This window comes from Arachis duranensis, chromosome 1 (genome assembly GCF_000817695.3).
Source record: "Arachis duranensis cultivar V14167 chromosome 1, aradu.V14167.gnm2.J7QH, whole genome shotgun sequence".
NCBI classification, from domain to species: domain Eukaryota; kingdom Viridiplantae; phylum Streptophyta; class Magnoliopsida; order Fabales; family Fabaceae; genus Arachis; species Arachis duranensis.
Genome location: NC_029772.3, coordinates 81,389,459 through 81,397,746, shown reverse-complemented (window position 1 = coordinate 81,397,746; position 8,288 = coordinate 81,389,459). Strand labels below are relative to the sequence as shown.

General features: G+C 41.6%; 1 non-coding gene across 1 annotated transcript; it reads left to right on the top strand.

The window, feature by feature from the left end:
- Positions 1-354: 354 nt before the first annotated feature.
- Positions 355-462, top strand: LOC127743238 (small nucleolar RNA R71). Its single transcript, XR_008004624.1, has one exon. It is a non-coding gene; the product is annotated as a small nucleolar RNA R71 (small nucleolar RNA).
- Positions 463-8,288: the final 7,826 nt, after the last annotated feature.

Genomic DNA, 8,288 nt, shown 5'->3' with positions numbered 1-8,288 from the left:
AGGATCATAAGCTTCTTCTTCAGAAGATGCCTCTTTAGTACTGTTGGATGCATTTTGCCATCCATTCAGACTCTGAGAAATCATGTTAACTTGCTGAGTCAACATTTTGTTCTGAGCCAATGTGGCATTCAGAGCATCAATTTCAAGAACTCTCCTTTTCTGAGGTGTCTCATTACTCACAGGATTTCTCTCAGAGGTGTACATGAATTAGTTATTTGCAACCATGTCAATGAGTTCTTGAGCTTCTGTAGGCGTTTTCTTTAGGTGAATGGATCCACCTATAGAATGGTCCAGTGACATCTTAGAGAACTCAGATAGACCATAATAGAATATATCCAAAGTAGTCCACTCTGAAAGCATGTCAAAAGGACACTTTTTGGTCATATGCTTGTATCTTTCCCAAGCTTCATAGAGGGATTTACCATCTTTTTGCTTGAAGGTCTGAACATCCACTCTAAGCTTGCTCCGTTTTTGAGGAAGAAAGAACTTAGCCAAGAAGGCCGTGACCAGCTTATCCCAAGAGTCCAGGCTATCTTTAGGTTGTGAGTCCAACCATGTTCTAGCTTTGTCTCTTACAGCAAAAGGGAAAAGCATGAGCCTGTAGACTTCAGGATCTACTCCATTAGTCTTAACAGTCTCACGGATCTGCAAGAACTCAGTTAAAAACTGATAAGGATCTTCTGATGGAAGTCCATGAAACTTGCAGTTCTGTTGCATTAGAGCAACTAGTTGAGGCTTCAGCTCAAAATTGTTTGCTCCAATGGCAGGGATTGAGATGCTTCTTCCATCAAATTTGGAAGTAGGTGTAGTATAATCACCAAGCATCCTCCTTGCATTATTATTTTCGACTGCCATCTCCTCTTCCTTTTCAAAAATTTCTGTAAGGTTGTCTCTAGATTGTTGTAATTTAGCTTCTGTTAGTTTCCTCTTCAGAGTCCTTTTAGGTTCAGGATCTGCTTCAACAAGAATGTCCTTGTCCTTGCTCCTGCTCATATGAAAAAGAGGGGCACAAAAAATAATAATAGGAATCCTCTTTACCACAGTAGAGGGCTTCCTTTATGTTAGTAGAAGAAGAAAAGAATAGAAGAAGGAAAAGAAGAAAATTCGAATTCAGAGGGGAAGAGGGGGTTCGAATTTTAAGATGAAGAGAAGTGTTAGTAAATGAATAAATAAATAGAAAGAGATGAGAGGGAGAGAATTTCAAAAAGTTGTTTTTTTAAAAAAAATGTTTAGTGATTTTCAAAAATTAAAAGAAGAAATAAAATTAAAATTAAAATTTGAAACAATTAGTTAATTAAAAGAATTTTGAAAAAGAGGGAGGTATTTTCGAAAATTAGAAAGAGAAAAGTAGTTAGGTGGTTTTGAAAAAGATAAGAAACAAAAAAAAAGTCAATTAGTTAGTTGAAAAAGATTTGAAAATCAATTTTGAAAAGATAAGAAGTTAGAAAAGATTTTGAAATTGATTTTGAAAAAGCTATGATTTAAAAAGATATGATTGAAAATGATTTGATTTTTAAAATTAAAATTGATTCTTAACTAACAAGAAACTAAAAGATATGATTCTAGAATTTAAAGATTGAACCTTTCTTAACAAGAAAGTAACAAACTTCAAATTTTTGAATCAATCACATTAATTGTTAGTAAAGTTTTCGAAAATTATGAAATAAAGATAAGAAAAAGATTTTGAAAAATATTTTTAAATTTTTGAAAGTCATAAAAGAAAAATAAAAAAGATTTTATTTTTGAAAAAGGTTTTAAAAGGATAGGATTTTGAAAAATTGAAATCTTGACTTGACTAACAAGAAACAACTAATTTTAAAAATTTTTGACTAAGCCAACCCAAGATTTCGAAATTTATGAGAGAAACCAGGAAAAGATATTTTTTATTTTTGAATTTTTAATGATGAGAGAGAAAAACACAAATTTGACCCAAAACATGAACATTTTGGATCAAAACCAATGATGCATGCAAGAACACTATGAATGTCAAGATGAACTCCAAGAACACTTTGAAGATCAAGATGACCATCAAGACTTATTTTTGAAAGATTTTCAAGAAAAGAAAAACATGCAAGACACCAAACTTAGAAATTTTTCATGCTTAGACACTATGAATGCAAAAATGCATATGAAAAACAACAAAAGACAAAAAACAAGAAAATATGAGGATCAAACAAGAAGACTTATCAAGAACAACTTGAAGATCATGAAGAACACCATGCATGAGTATTTTTGAAAAAATGCATAAATTTTAAAAACATGCAATTGACACCAAAGTTAAAAATTGACTCAAGACTCAGACAAGAAACACAAAATATTTTTTGATTTTTATGATTTTATTATTTTTTTGTATTTTTTTCCAAAAATTATTTTTAGAAAAACGAAAACAAAGAAATTTTTTTTGAAAAGAAAATTACCTAATCTGAGCAACAAGATGAACCGTTAGTTGTCCAAACTCGAACAATCCCCGGCAACGGCGCCAAAAACTTGATAGGCAAAATTGTGATTTACACTTTTTATAACTCGAACAATTCTTAGTAATGGCTCCAAAAACTTAGTTCATATTACTGTGGTTCACTCACATTCTTCACAACATCGCACAACTAACCAGCAAGTGCACTGGGTCGTCCAAGTAATAAACCTTACGTGGGTAAGGGTCGATCCCACGGAGATTGTTGGTATGAAGCAAGCTATGGTCATCTTGCAAATCTCAGTTAGGCTGATTCAAATGGTTATAATGGTTTTCGAAAATAATAATAAATAAAACATAAAATAAAGATAAAGATACTTATGTAAATCATTGGTGGGAATTTCAGATAAGTGTATGGAGATGCTTTGTCCCTGTTGAATCTCTGCTTTCCTACTACCTTCCTTCAATCCTTCATACTCTTTTCCATGGCAAGCTGTATGTAGGGTATCACCGTTGTCAATGGCTACTTCCCATCCTCTCAGTGAAAATGGTCCAAATGCTCTTGTCACAACACGGCTAATCATCTGTCGGTTCTCGATCATGTCGGAATAGAATCCATTGATTCTTTTGCATCTGTCACTACGCCCAACAATCGCGAGTTTGAAGCTCGTCACAATCATTCAATCCCTGAATCCTACTCGAAATACTAAAGACAAGGTTTATACTTTCCGGATTCTCAAGAATGGCCGCTAATAATTCTAGCTTATACCACGAAGATTCTGATTAAGGAATCCAAGAGATACACGCTCGATCTAAGGTAGAACAGGAGTGGTTGTCAGGCACGCGTTCATAAGGACGGATGATGATGAGTATCACGGATCATCAAATCCATCAGGTTGAAGTGCAGCAAATATCTTAGAATAAGAATAAGCTTGAATTGAATAGAAGAACAATAGTAATTGCATTAATTCTCGAGGTACAACAGAGCTCCCCACCTTAATCTATGGTGTGTAGAAACTCCACTGTTAAAAATACATAAGTGATAGAGGTTCAGGCATGGCCGAATGGCCAGCCCCCAAATGTGATCAAAGATGTAAAATCCCAGATGTCTAATACAATAGTAAAAAGTCCTATTTATACTAGACTAGCTACTATGGTTTACAGAAATAAGTCTAAGTGCAGAAATCCACTTTCGGGGCCCACTTTGGTGTGTGCTTGGGCTGAGCTTGAGCTTTACACGTGCAGAGGCTTCTCTTGGAGTTAAACGCCAAGTTGTAACGTGTTTTTGGCGTTTAACTCTGGTTTGTGACGTGTTTCTGGCGTTTTACTCCAGAATGCAGCATGGAACTGGCGTTGAACGCCAGTGTGTGTCGTCTATACTAGAACAAAGTATGGACTATTATATATTACTGGAAAGTTCTGGATGTCTACTTTCCAACACCATTGAGAGCGCGCCATTTGGAGTTTTGTAGCTCCAGAAAATCCATTTAGAGTGTAGGGAGGTCAGAATCCAACAGCATCAGCAGTCCTTTGTCAGCCTGAATCAGATTTTTGCTCAGGTCCCTCAATTTTAGCCAGAAAATACCTGAAATCACAGAAAAATACACAAACTCATAGTAAAGTCCAGAAATGTGAATTTTTCATAAAAACTAATAAAAATATCCCTAAATGTAGCTAGATCCTACTAGAAACTACCTAAAAATAATGCAAAAAAGTGTATAAATTGTCCGCTCATCACTTAACCCGCTCAAATGCACCTTTGCCATGGAAGCAGGAAAGTTCTTGGGGTTTATGATAAGCTAGAGAGGGGTGGAGGCCAACCCGGAAAAGTGCCAAGCAATACTCCAAATGAGGAGCCTGAGCTACGTCAAAGACGTTCAGAGGTTGTCGAGAAGGCTCACTGCACTGTCCCGTTTCCTCGGTGCGTCGGCTGCGAAAGCCCTACCATTTTTCAACTTGATGAGGAAGGGGATAGTGTTCGTGTGGACCCCGGCGTGTGAAGAAGCGTTCAAACATTTCAAAGAAATTCTTGCAACGCCATCTGTTCTCGGGAAGCCCAAGGTCGGAGAACCACTATACCGTTACTTGGCCATAACGGACGAAGCAATGGCTGCGGTTTTGGTGCGAGAAGAAGGGAAGATCCAACAACCAATTTATTTTGTGGGCAAAGCACTACAAGGAGCAGAGTTGAGATACAACAAACTAGAGAAGTTGGAACTTGCACTCCTGACCTCTTCCCGCAGATTGCGACAATACTTCCAAAGTCATCAAGTGGTCGTGAGGACAGACCAGGGAATCTGCCAGGTACTCCAGAAACCCGATTTTGTGGGAAGAATGATGACTTTGGCTATAGAGCTATCCTAGTACGACCTGCAGTACGAACTCAGACATGCTATTAAGGCGCAGGCCATGACCGACTTCTTGGTAGAGGTGATGGAGGATCCAACCGAGGCAACGAGCATACGGTGGAAGCTCCACGTAGACGGGGCCTCCAACCAAATATTCGGAGGTGTCGGGATCATCTTGGAAGGCCCCGCCGTAGTCGTATATGAACATTCAATCAAGTTCGAGTTCCCGGTGTCAAACAACCAAGTGGAGTACGAAGCCCTCCTGGGCAGCTTAATCCTAGCTAAGGAAGTCAGAGCCACAAGGCTGGAAGTATGTAGTGACTCACAGGTCATTACCTCTCAGGTCAGTGGGACCTACCAAGCCAGAGACTCACTGTCATAGAAGTACCTGGAAAAGGTCAGAGAACTAAGCAAACAATTCGATGAGGTCACGATCTAACACGTTTTGAGAAAAAAGAACACACGGGCGGACCTCCTATCCAAGCTAGCAAGCACCAAACCGGGGGCTGGCAATCGGTCTCTCATTCAGGGCCTGATAAGAGAACCGGCAGTCACCCTCCACCTGACGAAGATAGGCCCCTCTTGGATGGACCCGATTGCTGACATTTTGGAAAATGGCGAACTCTCCGACGACGAGAAGTCGGCCAAAGCGTTGAGAAGGGAGGTGGCCAAATACGCAATCATACAAGGTTAGTTGTTTAAAAAGAGACTCAGCCAACCCCTGTTGAAATGCCTACACCCGACCAAATGAACTATGTATTGAGAGAAGTCCATGAAGGGTGCTACGGTCACCATATTGGGGGCAAGGCCCTAGCAAGAAAGCTCATCAAAGCTGGTTATTACTGGCCATCGATGATGAAGGACTCCAAAGAAATTGTAAGGAAATGAGTCAAGTGCCAGGAGAATGCCAATTTCCACAAGGCGCCGGCAACCGAGCTTAGTCTACTAACGTCCTCCCAACATTTCTCACATTGGGGAGTCGACCTCTTGGGGCCCTTCCCGGTCAGTCCAGGGCAAGTCAAGTACCTCATAGTTACTATCGACTACTATACCAAGTGGATAGAGGCTGAGCCACTGGCCAGTATATCCTCATCCAATTGTCAGAAGTTTATATGGAGACAAGTGGTAACTCGATTTGGCATCCCGGAGGTCGTCATCTCTGATAATGGGATGCAGTTCATGGATAAGAAGTTCGTGGAGTTCTTTGCCGGTTTGGGCATAAAGCAAAAGTTCTCATCAGTGGAACACCCCCAGACGAACGGTCAAGTCGAGGCCGTGAATAAGGTCATCTTACTAGGCCTCAAAAAGTGACTTGACAAGAAAAAGGGAGCCTGGGCAGACGAACTCGCCTCAGTCCTCTGGTCCTACCGCACAACCCAGCAATCATGCACGAGAGAAACCCCATTCCGCCTGACATACGGGGTGGATGCTATGATACCTATGGAGGCCGGCGAGCCGAGCCCACGGTTACTTCTGGGGAGAGTAAAGGAAGCTGTAGAAAAGAACCTAGTAGATGAGGCCAGAGAAATGGCCCATTTGTCGGAAGCAACACTGAAGCAAAGAATGGCCCTGCGCTACAAAGCCAAGGTACTCAAGAGAGAGTTTGAACAAAATAACCTGGTCCTGCGGCGCAACGATATCGGGCTGCCAACTCAGGGGGAAGGTAAGCTGGCGGCCAACTGGGAAGGCCCTTACATGGTCAAAGAGGTGATTGGTAAGGGCGCCTACAAGTTGGAAAGGCTCGATGGCAAGGAAGTCCCGAGAACATGGAATGCAGATAACTTAAGAAGATTTTATTCCTAGTCCAACACGCCGAGCAGGCGACCTGACAAGCCTAGTAAGACTGGGCTTCGCTTTATCATTAGATAATTTACTTATTAAATTCTTATCATTGCCATAGATTCGTTCAACTGCCGATTAATATTCACTTGCTCAAATTTACTCTTACCCTTTTATTCATCCCATGACAACGAATTTCTTACGACACGTTTTAAACAAGGCGACGATATAGTATCTCGGGACTGATCACCTCAGAAACCAACCAAGTTGACACCATAACAAATGGTTGTAGCAATAATAAAGCCACAACTTAGCTTCATCGAATTACCAACACTACGGTAAACAAAAGCAGGCGACAAGTCAATGCCAACAAAATGGTAATAAAATAGAATGAAAAGTAGTTCAACAAAAAGTAGTTCAAAGTTCCAAGATCTAATATGCACAACAACAAAGTTCATCAAACTACACAACCAGGTCTGCAAAAACAAAGGGAAACGAGCACATAGGTCACTTCTTCGGCGTGTCGACAATCTTGCCATCTTTGATGGTCTTAAAGACACCGATTGCTGACGTGTCGAAGTCAGGAGCCACGAGCTTCACCTGGGTTTTAAGGGCCTCTTCAGTCATCAGTATGGCGCTCTTCCCCTGTTTCACGGTCTCTTTGTACTTCTTCTTAAATTCCTCAGCTTCGGTTTGAGCAGCCTTAGCCGAGGAGACAGCCTCATCACATTCCTTCTCTAAAGCAGCGACTCGACCCTCAGCCGCGTTAAGTTGACTCTCCAAGGTCAATTCCCGCTCGGCTAGCCAGGAAATGGCTGCATCAAAAGTCTTCAACTTTTCCTCAGCGGTTTTGGCCTTCTCTTTGGAAGCTTTGAGCTTCTCCTCTGCTTTGGACACCTGCTCCCAGAGTGTTTCCACTTGCGCCTTAAATTGATTGTTGGCCTTAACAGAGGACTCGAGCCTCCTCTGCACCGACTGCATTCCTGACAGCTCAAACTCGGCCTTCTTGGCTATAGCGGCGCCACGAAGGAGAGAACGGTACATCCACCTCGCCTGCCTGGGAAGATCCGATCCATGGAAATAATCCTCCGTGCTGGGAAGCAAATGGGAGTCTATAAAGTTCCCGGTATCAAAGTTTCTCTCCATCACCGTGAGAACCCATTCAGGACTGGAGGACGACTTATTCCTCTTTGGGTTGTGGATAACCTTCACATCATCCTCCTTGAAGTGTGGATGGGAAACCGAGCCCCCGCCAGTGCCGACGACCTCATCTGGGATGGGAGAAACACACGCCCCATCAGCACTTTAGGCCGACATCTCAACATCACGAGGGGGAAGCTCCACCTGATTCTCGTTATTTCTGGGTTGACTCTCCTGGCTCCCACCAGCCGTCTTTCCGTCGGCCATCTCCTCATCGCTGTTGCCAGCTAGGAAGGTGTTATATAAATTTTCGAGACCGGTCACTTCGGCAGACATTCGCACTGCAGCAAGATAATGAAATAGGTTAGTCATAAAATCCGCATGATAAACCAAAAGCAACAGTAGCGCAAGAAATGCAAGTTAAAGCTACTCACAAACATAATTCCTAGCGACCTTCTGGTCACCCATAAGGAGATGGGGGTTCACATGATTTTTCCCAAACACAGCCAACAACACGTCGGCAACCTTTTTGTCCACTGAGAACATTCCTTTGTATGTCACCTTAATAAAGGTATTGGACCCCACCCCAAAACTCCAATATATCTGGATGA